At 41.2% G+C, this 19,615-nt stretch overlaps 1 protein-coding gene across 3 annotated transcripts in view; it reads right to left on the bottom strand.

Moving 5' to 3' along the window:
- The window catches only part of SENP1 (SUMO specific peptidase 1), a 458,603-nt gene that overhangs the window by 93,770 nt on the left and 345,218 nt on the right, over positions 1-19,615 (bottom strand). The gene's annotated exons all lie outside the window — the stretch shown is intronic.

The following is a 19,615-nucleotide window of genomic DNA, read 5'->3' as shown; positions in this document are numbered from 1 at the left end:
GAAAAAAAATAAGAATCATTTCAAGAAACTATATTTTTGGAGTTTTTTTGCCCATTTTGGTTTAATTGGATTTAAGACCAGGGTGTGAAAATGAATTTTCACTGCTTTATTATATGTAGCTGGCTCAGCAAAAATGTTTTGCTTGCAACTTCTAAAATCGAAATGTTATATTCCAACACCATATACATAATTGCTAGAGATACAATTCTGGTACAAAATTTTGCAATTAATTTTATAGGTTAGCTGCAGGTAAAGATAATCTACTTGCTGTGTCCCTTTAACAGCTAAATGACCAGCTCAGTTCTTTAGTGTCTACTACTGACATCTTTGGAAGCTCCTGCTTTACATGTCAAATTGTAGCACAGATGACTCAGCCTTTCATTATTCAGAGGTAGATCAAATAAGTACCAGCTGTGATTAGGTAATTATTTCTGTGTACCATATGTCCATTAAATCTAAAGCACTTTAAAACTATATTCCTTCTATTACAAAAGCAGTCATCTTAATTGGGTTAAGATACAAAACATGTGGTTATGTTTATTTTCTCATCAATATGTATTTCATCAGAATTTCCAGATTTTTCTACATCTCAGAATTTCATTGCCAAATACATATGGCTTTTTCTTATAAGAAACAGTGTATTCAAGTCTTACACCTCTTCAAAAATATAAATAAAATAGAATACTATGACCATATAAAATTGGGATCAATTCAGAGGGTATCAACTCCAAAAGAGAAAAAGAAAATTGGCATCAGGGATGGGGTGCAATAAGTAAATTATAGGGAATGTGTGTTTATACTTTCAAACAATTGCTAGGATTAGGAGACACTCTATGAAATTAACTGGTAGCAGATATTATTAGCTAATTAGATATGGGGATTGCCACTTCTTACTTCTGGGAGTGAGCAACAGGAAACTGATCTCCCCATTAGAATCTGCTAGATACATTCAAGTGACCTAGAATGCCCACTGTCTGAGACAGGATTTTTGGGCTTGATGGACCCAAGCATGCCACTTTTTATGTTCGTGGTATAAACCTCATACCATGGTTTTAGACCTTCCTCTCCACTGAAAAATGTTTACCTTTTGAGGTCCATGTCAGCATTTTGATTTCAATGGGATTATATGCAGGAGACATTCTACCTATACTACTACAGATAATAGCAGTATATTACACAGCATCAAGAACTTCAATACCTAGGGTTTGACTCAATTCCAGTTTTAAAAAGGCATCTTCCATTTATTGTTTTGCTATACTCGTGACAAATGTATTTACATATCCATCTGACACCAAAATAAGAAAATAGCTTTTTAATGTCTAGTGCAGACATTTAATAGGTAAGAATGCCATAGAACAAATGGCCAACAACCTGTTTGATCAAACTATTCTTTCCTAACACCCTCACAACATTAGCAACCAATGCTAACTGTTCAGTAGTCATCAATATATGGGTCAAAATTGTTTTCAATCAATGAATAACTATAATAAACTAGACACAAAATGATTTGTATTTTTACGCCAATTCAGATGAACTTAACTTTTTGAGGACTAAACTTGAACTTTGGCAAAATTATCTATCATTTAATCCTTTAGTACAGCTCTAGTTGGAGCACATGAATCTGAAATTAAATCAACTGGGAGGGGATATGACAGAAGTTTATAAAATCATGTGTGGCATAGATCAAATTAGTATGGAACAGTTAATACTTCTAGAAGAAATTCCATGAGACTAGAAGCAAATTTAAAAGAAATTTAAGGAAATAGATTTTCAGTAAGCACACAAACATGCTATGGAATTTGTTGCTGGAAAATGTAGTCAAGGCTAGTCATAACTTCTTTTAGAAAAGATCTGCACAAGTTCTTTAAGGACAGGTCCATTAACAACTATTAGCTAGGAAGGCTTGGGAACCACCACATTTGACCACTTAGAATGAACAGGGAATGGATCTCCCCATTATGATCTTTTGGATACTTCTTCCAAATGACCAGAATTGACTACTACTGAAGACAGAATGCTTAGCTCGATAGACCATTAATCTGACCCAGTATAGTGTATCTTATGTTCTTATTTAGCTCAAAGGAATGTCAATCCAGCTTCTTGATAACTTTTCCTCATGGATGCAGAGTGATATATATGCATTCACATGTTTCAAGACAGTCTCATAACTAGACATTTTAGCAGCCGAAGAAGGTATATATTTGCACACTCACCCTAATCCTTCCTTCTCTTCCCCTGCTCTGTGATCACCAGTCTTCTTTCTGTCTCTCTCTAAGCTTGATGGCAATAAGAACAGTATGCTTCCTGTTCTTTCATCCCCTGCTAGTCCATACTCCCATTTCAGTTATTTTTCAATCAAAAGCCTTTGTGCCCTGTGCGGCTGTCCCTCTTGCCCACCCCTAGTTATGTCCCTATTTCATGGCTTCATACAGGATTGGCTTTACCAATAGGCACTTTAGGCCTGTGCCTAGGGCATAAAAAAATCTGAGGGCAGCAGGTTGCCTGATTACTGCCTCTCAGCTGTAACAGCCTTTTTATTTCCTGCTTCAGTCTCTCTACTCTCAGGTAGCTAGAGAACAGGAGAGGAGGGAATGACCCAGAAGCAGACAAAGGCAAGCAAACAAAAAAAAAAGAGCTGCTTTGTCTTCTAATCCAGCTCCTCCCCCTCTATTCTGCTCAGGAAGGGGGGGGGGCATGGGGTGGTAAAAGCATCAACAGTGCGCAGAGGTCACAAAAACCTATTTCACAGATTCACGTAATTATTGGGACATGACAATTTTTACATGGGCTGCTAACTATTCTGGGCTTTACAACTTGGTTTACCTGATTCACTTCTTAATCCTCTTCAGACTGTGCAAAACTCCGCAGCACTGGTCCTGACCAGTACAGGTTTTAGGCAATATATTACCCAATTTTATAAAGCTTCCATTGGCTTCCAATTAAATACAGGATTAAATTTAAAGTCATTACAGTAATTCATAAAACAATGAATACTCTGGATGTAATTAGCCTGAGTTCCATATTACATATTTATACTACCCTGGAAGGACACTACACTCTAACAAAGACCTATTGGAAGTACCATCACTAGGTGGTACGCGACTAGGCAAATCCTGTATCCGTTTTTCTCCATCGCGGGACCTATTCTTTGGAACTCACTCTCAGAGCAGATATGGTTAATCAGCTGTCCCAACTTATTTCAGAAGCAGCTAAAGACATATTTGTTTAAATAGGCTTACTCCTTATGATAATATATGCTGTGATGTACTTTGGTCTTATGTTTTTGTTTTATGTGTCATGAAACTTTTACTGTGAATGTTTACTTTTGTAAGCCGCCATGAATATACAGATAAGTTTTTTAAATAAATAAAATAACAGTAAAATAAAGCTAGCTTAGCTGGGTTTAAAAAAGGTTTGGACAAGTTTGTTCCTGGAGAAGTCCATAAACTCCTAATAGACAAGTTGACTTGGGGAACAGCCACTGCTTATTACCGGCATTAGTAGCATGGGATCTATTTAATGTTTGGCTACTTGCCAGGTACTTGTATCCTGGATTGGACAATGTTGGAAACAGGATGCTGGGCTTAACAGACCCTCGGTCTGACCCAGTATGGCAACTTATGTTCTTTTGGCTAACAAAAATCCTTTCAAATTACAGGATGAATCAGAACCTAGAGAAGATGTATTTGGTTTGCTTAAATACATTCACACAGCTAGGCAAGTAGCGGAAATTCCACTACACAGGCTGCTCCAAGAACTTCAATCTAGAATGTGTCAAACATTTGTATCCATTCTCTCTGTATCAAGGAAGTTAGATCTGAAATACCAGGTTCGGCCATTTCCTGGAAAGTGTAAAGCTCAATTTACCTATCATTCTGGAGGAGTATAAATCAGTTATAAGAAAAGCAAAGCATTCAAATGCATTCCAATAGCTCTCCTGATAAAGATGCCAGGATGATGGACAATATGGCTGAAAAGTTCTTCCAAGGAGCTATACTAAGATTCAGAATAGCAACTCATCAACTTCATATGATTCAATATATGCATACTTGTCTACAAAAAATGCAATCTGTAGCAGATTCCAATAGATAAGATGAATTGCTTTATTCCTGCCATTCAAGAAGCAGAAGACTGAAGTGAATATCTAATGAGATTGGCATGCACTGCCTATGATGTTTTTTTTTTGGTTTTTTTTAGAACTTTGGCCATAGCTATTGAAGCCAGAAAGCTTGCTTGATCGTGTACATCTGCTCATGAAGATGTACATGAGAAGCTTGCAGATGCTCCATTTATGGTGACAAAACATTTTTCAGATATATCAGAGAAAGGAGAAAGGTACATAGTGGTATAGTGAAATTGAAAGGGGATAGAGATGATGAATTAGCAGAAATATTAAACAAATACTTCTGTTCAGTGTTCACAAAAGAAGACCCTGGAGAAGGACCGTCACTTGTTATTAAAACTACAGAAGGGGGTGGAGTAGACAAAACTCCATTTACGGAAGGGAATGTATAAGAAGAGCTAAGAAAACTGAAAGTGGACCAAGCGATGGGGGCCTGATGAGGTTCACCCCAGAATACTGAGGGAACTCAGAGATGTGCTGGCGGGTCTACTGTGTGACCTGTTCAATAGATCTTTGGAAAAGGGTGTAGTGCCTAGTAAATGGAGAAGAGCGGTGGTGGTCCCTCTTCAGAAGAGTGGGAGCAGAGAAGGGGCTGGAAACTACAGGCTGGTTAGCATCACCTCAGTGGTGGGAAAATTAATGGAGACTCTGCTGAAAGAAAGGATAGTGAACTATCTACAATCTGGTGGGTTGCTCGATCAGAAGCAACATAGATTCACCAGGGGAAGATCCTGTCAGACGAATCTAATTGATTTCTTTGATGGGGTGACTAGAGAACTGGATCAGGGAAGAGCGCTTGATGTAATTTATTTGGATTTTAGTAAAGCTTTTGATACGGTACCACACAGAAGACTCAACAAAATGAGAAGCTTGGGAGTCAGCTCCAAAGAGTTGACGTGGATTACGAACTGGTTGACTGATAGAAGACAACGGGTGATGGTAAATAGAACCTACTCTGAAGAGAGAATGCCACAAGGATCAGTGTTGGGACCGGTTCTGTTCAACATCTTCGTGAATGACATTGTGGAAAGATTAGAAGGTAAAGTTTATCTATTTGCGGATGATACTAAGATCTACAACAGAGTGGACACACCAGAAGGAGTACAGAGAATGAGATGGGATTTAAGGAAGCTGGAAGAGTGGTTGAACATATGGCAGCTGGGATTCAATGCCAAGAAATGCAGAGTCATGCATCTGGGGTGTGGTAATCCAAAAGAACTATATGCGTTGGGGGAGGGGGGGGGGTGAAGGGCTGATGTGCAAGGAGCAGGAGACCTTGGGGTGATAGTGTCTAATGACCTGAAGTCGACGAAGCAGTGTGACACGGTGATAGCCAAAGCCAGAAGAATGCTGAGCTGCATAGAGAGAGGAATATCTAGTAAGAAAAAGGAAGTGATAATCCCCTTGTACAGGTCTTTGGTGAGGCCTCACCTGGAGTACTGTGGTTCAGTTCTGGAGACCATATCTCAAAGGAGACAGAGACAGGATGGAGGTGGTTCAGAGGAGGGCGATCAAAATGGTGGGTGGTCTTCATCGAATGACTTATGAGGAGAGGTTGAGGAACCTGAATATGTATACCCTGGAGGAGAGGAGGAGCAGGGGTGATATGATACAGACCTTCAGATACTTGAAAGGTTTTAATGATCCATGGTCGTCAACAAACCTTTTCCATTGGAAACAATTTAGTAGAACTAGGGGTCACGATTTGAAACTCCAGGGACGAAGACTTAGAACCAATGTCAGGAAATATTTCTTCACTGAGAGGGTGGTGGATGCCTGGAATGCCCTTCCGGAGGAAGTGATGAAGACTAAAACTGTGAAGGATTTCAAAGAGGCATGGGATAAACACTGTGGATCCCTAAAAGGCTAAAGGATGGGAATAAATTTAAAAAAAAAGCTAAATCTCAAGGGTAACCTGCATGGAGCGGCAGTTACTACCTTGGGAAGTTTGCTGGGCAGACTAGATGGACCATTTTGGTCTTTTTCTGCCATCATTACTATGTTACTATGGGATATAATCTCTTTGGAGAGAAAGTTGCTAAGGTTCACTGTGCTACCCGCCTTACTCTTATCAGCTACAGCAGATTCTCTACCTCCAAAAAAGGATCAGCCTCAGATTTATAGAAGGCAATATTACTACCCAAGAAGATACCAGCAGTACCCCATGCATGTCCTCATTTCAAGAAACAGCGAAAGAGCCCATGCACAAGAGAGAGGAGACAACATACGCCTTTATAACAGATGCAGACCAATACCAATTTTTGACTACAATTTAATAAAATCTTTTCTACTTTGACAGGTTTCAGTACAAGACTTCAGCATTTCAAATGAGTATGGCCTTTAACACACCAACAGGTCCTAACAATTATACATCAAGGATACTGGTTGAACTTCAGATCTGGTCCCTAAAACAATGCTCCAATGAGGCAGTGTTTAGATATGGAAAAGCTCATGCTTATCCTTCTTACTAGTCAATGGAGTACAGCTTGTCCATGGCAAGAAAAACCAAAACAGAACTCAGGGTTTTATTCTAAATACCTCTGATTCCAAAGAGACCATCAGTCTTCAACCTATCTTCAACCTAAAGAATCTCAACAAATAGCTAAAAATTCAGGATTAACTCTTTGGGTACCATCCTTCCCCTTTTAAAGAACTGGTTTTGCTCTCTCAACCTAAAAGATACTTACATTCATCTGCTCTGTGGGAGTACCGAGAGAAAGGATTAGGGGCTGCTTTTTGACAGCACTGCTCTTTCCAGCCTGTCTTTGGGATGCAGGAGCCCACAAACTTTCAGGCAATGCAAACCCCTCCACCCACGTTGAATGCTGCCATCCAACCCCGCTTACTTATGACATCAACTGGGGCTTGAAATCGCTGAGATGAGCTGCTACTGCGATTCGCCCAAGAGGCTTGCCTCTTTGGGAGCCTCTTAAGGCAATCGAGGGAATGACTGCTGAGAATATTTCATCAGAGATTCCTGTATTAATGGGGAGGGAGAATTATTCCACTGATGTTAGAAGGTTTGAGAGAGGGGGTTTTAAAATTGAACCTGGTGACTCCTTGTAGACTGCCGTTTAGTAATCAGGGTGGGGTATTTAAGGGGCAAAAAGGCCATGGCTACATGTTCATGACTTGTTGACAGAGAGTTGCATTTGATTTGGGTAACAAACATAGTTGAAGGGTAATCAATGTATAATTATTTCATATGTATGTCCTAAGGGTTATGCCATACATATGTGTAATAGGGCTTGTAAGAAAAAAGGAGGGGGTGTAGCTATTATCTTTCGTGATTCCCTTCCTCTAAAAAGAAAGTTTTTTGATCAAATTATAGCGTGTGAAAGTATGTTAGCAAAGTTAGATTTTCAAGATCCTATTTAAGTTTTATTATGGTATTGTCCACCAGGGTTGTCCCAGCTGCAATTTGATTATTTTGGAGGCAATTTTAGGTCTTTCTTTGAGGTATTCCTATTTACTGGTGATGGGAGATTTAATTTGCATGCTGAAAGTTATGATTCTACTAAAGCCCTATTCCTGGCTAGTTTAGCTAATAGTGGCCTTCATCAGGTGCTTCAAGGTGGAACACATGAAAAAGGAAACACTTTAGATTTGTTGTTTGGTCAGAGAAAGCTAGACAGAAAGGTGGTTTGATATTTGAAGGGGGTTTGAAAAATTGACTTGGACAGATCATTTTTTGGTGAGTAGTAGCTTTAGCTACTAAAGAAGGCAAAAACTTACAGGGAAAGGTAAAATAGTAAAAAGCAAGTCAATTTCAAAGAATGTAGATTCCGAAAAATTTAAAGAGGTAATCTCTGTTTCCCGTATTAGGGTTAACAGTCTCCTTTCTGGAGATGTTCCTATTCAAAGAGGGGTAAGGCTGGGCTACCCATTTTCACCCTTACTATACATTCTTTCCATCGACCCACTACTCAGGAAACTAGATTCAGACCCTGACATAAAAGGCTTTTTATAGGGCCTTGTCACATTTTCAAAATAGTGGCATTTGCAGATGACGTCCTAGTTTTCTTGACCGACCCCCAGAGATCACTAAAGTCAGTACTATAATTACAAACCCAGTTTGGACAATTTGCAGGCCTAAAAATAAATATGGAAAAATCAGATGCAATAGATGTTACTGGCACAGTTCATCTGACATGGCCCGGGGAATTTCCTTTGAAATGGGTAACCGGCGCTCTCAAATACTTAGGAATTAAAATACTCGTTAACATGAAGGACCTCTATTCTGTAAATATTCAGCCCCCTCATGAATAATACAATAACTACGCTCAAGTGATGGAGTTCACTACCTCTTTCTTTAATGGGCCACATTCAACTCTTTAAAATGATATTACTACCCAAATGGTTATATATCTTACAAATGACACATATATGATTCTTAAAGAAGATCACAAAGCTATGCTACAGGCCATAGGTCGCTTCCTATGGCGAGGGAAAAGAGCTAGACTAACTATGGAAGTTATGCTAAGTACAGTAGCTGAGGGGGGACTGGGATTTCCTAACCTATACTTATATAACCTAGCTTGCTGTTTGAGATATATTAAAGATTGGATCTCCTCTACGTCTCATTTTATCCCATATGATAGTTTATTGGAATGATATGGGGTATCCTCCCTAAATTATCTCCTGCAAGTAAATTTCCAAGGGATTCCACATCATATCAGGGATAATGTGTTGCTTTGATCATGTCGCAAAGCATGGATGCAACTGTCTCTCCAGTGCTCTCATCATTGATTATCCCCACTACTTACCATAGTATATCATCCGCTCTTCTCCCCAGGAATGGACAATAGGGTTTTTCGCAGATGGCATCAGCACAGATTAACATACATTTACCAGTTATTCGACTCTTCCTCTAACACACTATTGACACTAGCTGAACTGCAGTAAACATTTCAGATTCAACAGCACGACAGCTTCGCTATTATGCAGGTACAGCATTTTATTAGAAGTAAGCCACTACAATTAAGAGTCCTCCCCCGTAAAAAAGATCCGGAAAGTGCTACAATTAGGGAAAAAGCAATGTCCTAAGCTATCCACTCTGATTAAGTCATTGCTACTCACTAGTAAGCACTTGTCTCTGGAGAAAATCTATACAAGATGGAAGCAATGGCCTCTTTTCTCTGACTCATATCAAGAATGCAAGAACACGCTCATTAATATTCATAAAACCTCAGATATCTTGCTGCGAAAATCCCATTAAAAATTTCTTTGGCAAGTTTATATACCCCCTGTGCGTGCCTATCAAATGAAGATCTGCAAGTCTGGAATCTGCAGGAAATGCAATACAGCTTTGGGCACATATGCCCATTGTTTTTGGGAATGTCCCTTAATACAAAAATTCTGGAAACAGGTCAAAACAAGATGCACCTGAACTAAGATCAATGAAAGTTGAGCTCCGCAAATCGGAAAAGAAGTGGTGCAGAAACCAAAATCCAACATTTTTATTAAAATTCAAATCATTACTCCACAACTACCGCCAAGCCACTGACAAAGCGAAGAAAGACTTTTATGCAGCGAAAATCCACCAATTCCAATTCAATCCTCGTGCACTCTTCCAATACGTCAACAGCCTCGTTACTGCACCGGTCAACACAAACAATGATGAATCAAAATGTGAGAAATTAGCTGCTTACTTCCACAACAAAATAGAATCCATTCTGACACGCTTCCATTCACAAATCTTGCCCAACTCATCTTTAACTCCTAGCAACGCCCACAACAGCAAACTCTCTCTCACTGCACTCACAACCTCCATCAACCAATCATCACCAGCCACTCACACAAACATCAAAACTAAGCTTACAAACCTTGAGACTTCACCTATAGAAGTCGAGACTATACTGAAAAAAATTAAACCAGCACTGCACCCCGCAGACATAATGCCCACTAAAACACTACTCTCAATCCCCACTACTATAGCAAAACCCATTGCAAAGATCCTCAACAAATCGATTTTATCGGGCACAGTTCCTTCTCAGCTCAAACATGCCATCATAAAACCTACCCTTAAAAAAACCAAACCTAGATACTGCTGATCCAGTGAACTATCACCCAGTTTCGAACCTCCCCTTCCTATCCAAAATTATGGAGAGAATCATCAATAAACAACTCACTGAATACCTCGACGAGCATCAATTACTCTTCCCGTCCTAATATGGATTTAGAAAGTACCACAGCACGGAAACGCTTCTACTATCCCTATCAGAGTCGCTCCTAAAAGCCCTAGACTCTGGCCACTCATACATTCTCGCCCTTCTAGATATATCTGCTGCTTTAGACACTGTCAATCACAACACCCTCATCACCCACCTCACTGAAATAGGTATCACCGGCACTGCTCTACTCTGGTTCCAATCATACCTGAACAATAGGACCTACAGTGTAAAAAGTGGACAATGTGAATCCAAGCCAAGAAGCCTCGCACAAGGAGTACCCCAAGGATCCTCACTTTCTTCAACTCTGTTTAATATTTATCTCACACCTCTTTGTCGACTACTCTCAAAACTGGGTTTCCAACACTTCATTTACGCAGATAATGTGCAGATCCTCATACCTATAAACAGTTCTCTCACGAATGCGGCCCTCACAGAAATAAAAAAACTACTTACTGACAACTATTTGGCCATTAACACCAACAAAACTGAGCTGCTCATCATCTCACCTCCAAACAACTCCACATCGAACACAACTTTCCTATCCCAAGTCTGCACACCTACTGCACAACAAGTCCGCAGCCTTGGTATCATCATTGACAACAATCTTACGTTTAAAAAATTCATCACTGCCACTGTTAAAAATGGATTTTTCAAGCTCCATACATTAAAGCGTATCAAACCTCTCTTACACCCATATGACTTCCGCACAGTACTACAAGCTACAATCCTGTCAAAGCTTGACTACTGCAACGCATTACTGCTAGGCTTACCAAAAAAACACGTTCACAACCATTACAAATGCTACAAAATGCAGCTGCCCGCATACTCACCACAAACACACACCGCCACGATCACATCACTCCTGCTCTTCAGTCTCTTCACTGGCTACCCGTTGTATCAGGATTATATACAAATCCATTATGCTAATACACAAGGTCATTCATAACCGAAACATGCAATGGTTTTCTGAACACCTGTATTTCAAGAAGACAAACCGACCAACAAGATCGCAGCATCAGGCCAGACTGCCGATCCCCTCTCCTAAACTTACCAAATATGCATCTACAAAAGAACGCTCTTTCATCATAGCAGGAACCACAATATGGAACAGTATGCCCTCTGAACTGCACCAGGAACCTTGCCTACAGAAATTTAAACAAAACCTTAAAACCTGGCTGTTCAAAAAAGCATACCCATGACTGACTGGGCCCATTACAGGCCGCATATGTCGCTGTTTAACCTCCCTCCCGATTCCCCCTCCCATCCTTACCCGCTCTTGTTCCTAGAAAAGCTCGCTACTGTATATTTCTATATGTAGATCAAATTCTCAGTAATCCTTGTTACTCTTACGTCAATATTATTTGCCAAGTTAACTGTTTAAACATTGCTAATTGTTTTGTTTCTTGTTGTTTTTTGCTCCGTTTAATATTTTATTGTAAAGCCTGTTGCTGCATTACTGTAAACCGAGGTGAAGTGCTGCACGTGCCGCGGTATATAAAAAAAAAAATAACCGTGAAATAAATAAATAAATAATAAATGCAAATGTTAATCCAACGTCTCTTACCTTTAGATCCTACCTTATGGCTTTTTGGTCCAGGGTAGTTCACTAGACACTTCAGTTATTGGTAATGGACCGAGCATACATCAGGAAAATGGGGTTTAATAGGTCAAAGTATAATATTACTCAAATGGCTAGAACTCAAGAACCCCACATAGAACATTGGTTCCAAAAGATGATATGTTCTCTGGAATATGTGTCAGCTAGGAACTCCTCCTCAAAAAAGTATGCTTTACATAACAAAACTTGGTCCCCGTTTCGCTCTTTTTTTTTTTTTTTTATCACCCACAATACTCCAGGCTTCAAACACACCTCAACATAATATTACTTTACAGAATCTACCAGGAGTTGTCAAAATCACACTTCAAAACGGTTGACTGAATACTAACATCTATGGTGGGGAAACCTCAGGGTGGAGGAAGGACTATTGGAGACAGGGAAGACAAGGAAAATAAATTATAATAAATGATAATATATAAGAATAAATGATAAATAATAAGTAATGATAATAATACTAATTGGACTACTAATAATAATGACCACAATATTAATCATATCAATCATTTTATTTATTTATTTATTTATTGATTATTTTTATATACCACGGCACGTTAAAAACATCACCTCGGTTTACAATGAACAATAAATCAGCAACAGGCTTTACAATTAAATGAAATTAAGAGGAAACATTATAAATACCACATAAAACAAAACTATTAAACCAATGACAATCATAAACATAATAATATAAGCTACTCAGAGAAATTAACGCTCAAGCTGATAAAACCATGCATGACAATTGCATAATGGAGATACTTTTCAATGTTAAACAAAGGATTATGCAAGGTGCCATTTGTTAATGCTGGATAAGCTTTTCGGCGAGCTTAAGATGGATATTAAGATGGTTCTTGAGTACAGTCAGTCACTGATGAGGGCCAAGATGGAGGCGTGAGCAGCAATATGGAACACTCTCTCCCAATTAGCTCATAGAAACATAGAAACATAGAAATGACGGCAGAAGAAGACCAAATGGCCCATCTAGTCTGCCCAGCAAGCTTCACACATTTTTTTCTCTCATACTTATCATTTTCTCTTAACTCTTGGTTCTATTTCCCTTCCACCCCCACCATTAATGTAGAGAGCAGTGATGGAGCTGCATCCAAGTGAAATACCTAGCTTGATTAGTTAGGAGTAGTAGGGGTAGTAACTGCTGCAATAAGCAAGCTACACCCATGTTTATTCCCTTTACCCAGACTATGTCATACAGCCCCTATTGGTTGTTTTTCTTCTCTCCTGCCGTTGAAGCGGAGAGCCATGCTGGTTATGCATTGAAAGTGAAGTATCAGGCCCTTTTGGTTTGGGTAGTAACCGCCGTAACAAGCCAGCTACTCCCTGCTCTGTGAGTGCGAATCCTTTTTTTTTTTTTTTTTCTTCTCCCCTGCAGTTGAAGCTATTCTGGATATGCGTGAAGCCTCAGCTTTTCTTATTCCCCTGCTGTTGAAGCAGAGAGCTATGCTGGAAATGCTTGATGTATCAGCCTCTCCCATGCCATGAAGCAGAGAGCCATGCTGGATATGCATCGAAAGCGAAGTATCAGGCACATTTGGTTTGGGGTAGTAACCGCCGTAACAAGCCAGCTACTCCCCTCTTTGTGATATCAAATCCTTTTTTCCACATTTCCTCTTGCCGTTGAAGCTTAGAGCGATGTTGGAGTCACAGTAAGCATCTGTATGTTTATTTAATAAGGGTATTGTCTCCGGGCAGTAGCCATCGTTCTGGTGAGCCACCCACTCTACATTGGCGGTCTCTTGACTTTATGGATCCACAGTGTTTATCCCACACCCCTTTGAAGTCCCTCACAGTTCTGGTCTTCACCACTTCCTCCGGAAGGGCATTCCAGGCATCCACCACCCTCTCCGTGAAGAAATACTTCCTGACATTGGTTCTGAATCTTCCTCCCTGGAGCTTCAAATCGTGACCCCTGGTTCTGCTGATTTTCTTCCTACGGAAAAGGTTTGTCGTTGTCTTTGGATCATTAAAACCTTTCAAGTATCTGAAAGTCTGTATCATATCACCTCTGCTCCTCCTCTCCTCCAGGGTGTACATATTTAGATTCTTCAATCTCTCCTCGTAAGTCATCCGATGAAGATCCTCCACCTTCCTGGTCGCCCTTCTCTGTACCTGCTTCCATCTTGTCTTTGTCTTTTTGAAGATACGGTCTCCAGAACTGAACACAGTACTCCAGGTGAGGCCTCACCAAGGACCTGTACAGGGGAATAATCACTTCCCTTTTCTTACTCGATATTCCTCTCTCTATGCAGCCCAGCATTCTTCTGGCTTTTGCTATCGCCTTGTCGCATTGTTTCGCAGACTTCATATCATTAGATACTATCACCCCAAGGTCCCTCTCCTGCTCCGTGCACATCAGCCTTCCCCCCCCATTGAATACATTTCATTCGGATTTCCACTCCCCATATGCATGACTTTGCATTTCTTTGCATTGAATCTCAGCTGCCATGTCTTCGACCACTCTTCCAGTTTCCTTAGATCCCGTCTCATTCTCTCCACTCCTTCCGGCGTGTCCACTCTGTTGCAGATCTTAGTCATCCGCAAAAAGACAAACCTTACCTTCAATCCCGTCCGCAATGTCGCTCACAAGATATTGAACAGGACCGGTCCCAACACCGATCCTTGCGGTACACCACTTATAACCGCTCTCTCCTCAGAGAAGGTTCCATTTACCATCACACATTGTCTTCTGTCCGTCAACCAATTTGCAATCCAGGTCACCACATCGGCACTCACTCCCAAGCTTCTTGTTTTATTCACCAGTCTCCTGTGCGGAACCGTATCAAAAGCTTTGCTGAAATCCAAGTATATGATATCGAGTGCTCTTCCTTGATCCAATTCTTTGGTTACCCAGTCAAAAAAGTCAATCAGATTTGTCTGACAGGATCTTCCCCTGGTGAATCCATGTTGCCTCTGGTCCATCGATTCTCCGGACTGTAGATTGTTCACTATTCTCTCTTTCAGCAGTGACTCCATTACTTTTCCCACCACCGAAGTGAGGCTAACTGGTCTGTAGTTTCCAGCCTCCTCCCTGTTGCCACTCTTGTGAAGCGGGACCACCACCGCTCTTCTCCAATCACTCGGCACCACTCCCGTTTCTAGGGATCTATTGAAAAGGTCACACAGTGGAGCCGCCAGAACATCTCTGAGCTCCCTCAATATCCTTGGATGAATACCATCAGGCCCCATGGCTTTGTCCACTTTCAGGTTCTTTAGCTCTTCCCACACTTTTTCTACTGTGAAAGGATTTTCATCTATTCCACTTCCCTCCAGTTTCCCTCCAGTTTCTTTCTTTCGAAAAGGAAAGGCAGGGTTCGGATTTCCCCCCCCCCCCCCGATGAACCCTTGCCATCGGGACAGCAACTAATTTCTTCGTTTGCTGCCGGGACAGTGGCACAGGGGGTTTCTCTCCCGCTGTGGCTGGGGGTGAGGGAGCACCGCAGTCGCCTGGGGAAACCACACTGAGTCCCCCAGATCAGTGCTTCTCGCCAACTCGTTTCCAGCGCACCTCACCTCGGGTCTGCAGGTCAGGATGATGATGTCATCAGAGTGCCTGCGACGGGGGGATAGAGAGGAGAGCAGCTGGTGGGCTTCCATGCTTCTCTAGACCCACTGGAGATTCCCTTTTTGCCTTCAACTTTGCCTTTACCTATTTCTTCTTCTCCAGTTGAGGAGCTGGAGGAGCAAGATGGAAGAGCTGCAGCAAAGTCACTGGGACTGTCGAGAGAGGCACAAGTTGGAGCAGTAGGGGGTGAGTGTTTTCAACCCTCCTCTAAACCAGCTATAATAACTTTAGAGGCTAGCTGGGATCTCATTGTGAGCTTTGGAAGCTCAATGAAGGCTTGCCAGAGTGAAATTAAGGAATTAAATTGCAAAGTAGATTCCAAAAATGTCTTTGAAGCCCAAGTTCAGGAATTAAAAAATCAAATGACTAATACACAACAGACCTTGGCACAAACCCAAGCATGCAACATAAAGCTGGTTAAGGACTTTGGAATCTGTTCGCGGAGACTGGAGTATCTAGAAAACCACACCAGGCATTTGAATTTGCGTTTTATTAATGTCCCCAGGATTCTGGGGGAAGGAATATATACCATTTTGAAGAAATACTTTCATGAAAACCTTGGGTTTGATATAGATAAAACACCGGCTATAAATAAAGCTTTTTTCTTGGCTAACCCTAGCAAAGATAGACCTCCACAGGGAGGACAAGCAGATGGTATTTTAAACTTAACGCAATTTCTTGAAAATTCATCTGAGGTGGTGATAGAGAGATCCACCTTACAAGAGCTCAATGAAACAATGAAGAGATATTTTAAAAGTATCTCCTCAAACATCTATGGGCAAACTGTTCATGTATTCCAGGACTTTGCTAGGGCAACGCAAGTTAGAAGGCGAGACTTTTTGTCTTTGAGGGCTCAAGTGATTAATCTGGGATACTCTTTTACACTCGGGTATCCCTGTAAGTGTGTGATACGGGGTCAGAATGATTGTTACATCTTTTTTTTCCCCTGAGCAATTGAAATCCTTTTTAAACTTTAGGAGTGCAATAATAACTACTCCTCTAGGGCAAGAAAAAACCCAGACTTGATCTAATAAAGTAAAGTCTACCGTCTATGTCAAGCTAATTTAAATATGTATGTTTCTTAGCTCCCCTAGATTACTGGCCTCTTATACCTGGTTTTTTCCTTTCAAAAGAATGATGTATTAATTAATAGATATTATGTTCGATAAGTTTTTTGATGAAATTCGTATAATTGATAATATGAGATGACCTTGATACTATCATTCTGTTTACAGATATAAGATTTGTTTTTGCTTATTTGAATTGAAAATTAAAAAAAAAAAAAGATGGTTCTTAAGAGGGACATTAAATGACCCCCTCCCTCTCCCCCCCCATTTCCCTCCCTAAGACAAGGCTTTTCAGTGTATATAGTGCCTTTTTTCTTGTTTTTTGGTGCATATATTTTACATAGTGTATATATTTTACAGAATGTATAAGAGTTCTTCAATTTGTATAAAGTTGAGCGCAGTGCCTTCCCTGAAAGCACAGTTTACCATGTTATATTGTAACTCTCTCGGTGGCTCCCTTTCAGTCACTGGTCCTTTTCCTTCCTTGCCTATGTTTCCTCCTTTTCCTCGTCTCTCCTTTTCCAAGTGCTCCCTCTTCCCTCCCCCTGGTTTTATGTATCTTCCTCCTTCCTGTTACATTGTAAACCGACATGATGTACCCACGAATGTTGGCATATTAAAAGCCAATAAATAAATAAATAAATATCAAATATCGGATATTGAATATTGGGTTCCTGACTAGATGACCATTCCCCAAACACATTAATCCTGGCTATAAACGTTAACCACTGTTTTTTTATTTTAGTAAGGGGACTGGACTCAACTGCAATACATAGGTACCGGTGACCCATTACCATACCATGGTTTATTCGTTTATCTGCATTAGTGGATGCAGTCTCGAAGCAGTCATAAGTGGCTCTGACCTCGTGTTTTCCTGATTCGAGGCCTTTATGGATGACATTTTGGAATGGCTCTTGATACTGCTCAGGGAGAGAAAGAGCTAGGTCTTGAACCTGCTTCCAGAGGTTCCTTTGATATTGGTTCATATAAGCTGGTATGATGTTATCTTGGATACCAGCATGGAACCCTGAAAAACTTTGCATCCTAGGTTATCCAAAAATCTACTTTCCTTCCCAGGTGGTGTAGATGAATGTGATTTCAGTCGCTTCGCCTTTTTCTGGGCGGATTCTACGACGACTGACTGGTGCGGCAACTGTGATTTTTGAAAACCTGGAATAGGTTGTACCAAATAAGTTGCCTCTGATCTTTTGTTGACTGCTGCAACTGATCCTGGGTGTTCCCATATTCTGTACTGAAGGTCTTAAAACACTTCATGAACAGGTACTGCCAACATTTCCTTAGGAGGATCTACAAATTGTAGAACCTCCAAGGTTTTCTGCCTTGCATCCACCTCTGTTTGTAGTTGAAAGGGGATGGTATCAGCCATATCCCTTACAAAATTTGTAAAGGAAAGGTCCTCAGGAGGTGACTTGCTGTGGTCGTCAGGTGGAGAGGGTTCGGAAAATATATCTGCATCTGATGAATATTCGGAACTGGTGTCAGTAGCCACCTCCTGTGGAGTGTGAGGAGTGACTGGTATTATGGAAGGTGCTTTAGGCCTTGCTGGTAACAGAGGAGAATGAGGCCTTGGAGGTCTTGATACTCCAGAGGGGCCTGGAATAGGCTCTTCTGGTGTTTTATTTGAAAGGATATCCAGCAGTGTGTCCAATTTAGTGATAAAAGGATGGAGCATCGAGACATCCTCCACTGGCATCGGTGTAGTCATCGGTGGCATCGGTGCCGGCGGCTTCAAGGGTGATGGTTCTCCCAGCATTGGAATCGGCATCGATGGAAGTGTCGGTGGATGTGGCGGAATCGCATCGCGCAGAGCCTGGTGCACCGCTTGACGTATGTATGAGTCAAGTTCCACTCTCATAGCTGGTGATACCAGAGCAGCTATGGAGGGAGGCGGTGATGGCGATGCCGATACCCCCTCAGAGCCCTGAGGGGGTACGGAACCCGGCACCGATATCGGTGGGGATCGCCCTGGATCAGTAGGCCTCGAAGCCTCCGCACTCGTCCGAGGTATTTTTGCGGGTGAGGCCGTACCTGTCGATGGGTCTTCGGTCATCGGTGCTTGGCGTCGTCGATGCCGGTGTCGATGTTTTTCCTTCTTTTTTCACTCCCAGAAGTGGATGCCTTCGATGATATGACGGGAAGGCGTGGAAGCGTCTCCAGCCTCCGGACGACTTTTCTTCAGTAGGACCTGACGAACGGATCCTGATGGCGATGACTGAATGGAAGTCGATGCCTTCGGAAGCAATTGTATATTAAACAATTGCTCCATTTTCTCAGCTCGGAGACGACGGCCTTTTGAGGTCATCTCCGCACATAAATTACACGATTTTATGTTGTGATCTTTGCCTAGGCAAAGAACACATTCCAAGTGCGGGTCGGTTATCGACATATTCCGCGCATAGTTCGGGCATTTTTTGAACCCGGAGGCCATGTTGCCGGACAGCCGTCAACGGCAATGACAAAAAAATCTTGGTACCGGCTGGAAACCAAAGGGAAAAAAAGTTACCGCGGTGTTATCGAAGGGAAACCCTTGCGGTGGGATTAATTTTTTTCCGAAAAAGAAACTTTTTTAAGGTGGTGAATTCACCTCAGGACTCCAATTATACCGCGATGCTAAGTGCTTCGCGGAAAAAAGAAGACTGAAGGGAGACCCCTGTGACAGGGAATATCATGGCATGCTCAGTAGGCACTCTGGTGCCAGTCAAAAGTTTCATGGAAACTTTTAGAGAAGTTTTTCCGTACATAGGACTCCATTACCGATGTCACCCATATGTGAGGACTAGCATCCTGCTTGTCCTGGGATAATATATACTATTGCTATAGTTTAAGCTTTATAGTGACTGTTAGCATGCTGGTGATTATTGAAGTTGCAAGATAGTTAATATGGAATATTATAAGGATGAACCTTGGTTATATATTAGCAATGTATTAATGAATAAGCATCTATGTTCCCATTGACTGACCATAAATGATGCACATATGTACACTGCAAGAGAACCAGTTACTGATTGTATGTTTTTTTGTGTGTGGAAAACAATAAAA

Source organism: Rhinatrema bivittatum, chromosome 3, assembly GCF_901001135.1.
Source record: "Rhinatrema bivittatum chromosome 3, aRhiBiv1.1, whole genome shotgun sequence".
NCBI lineage: Eukaryota > Metazoa > Chordata > Amphibia > Gymnophiona > Rhinatrematidae > Rhinatrema > Rhinatrema bivittatum.
Note: the sequence above shows the minus strand (reverse complement) of the source record. Positions and strands in the feature narration are given on the sequence as shown.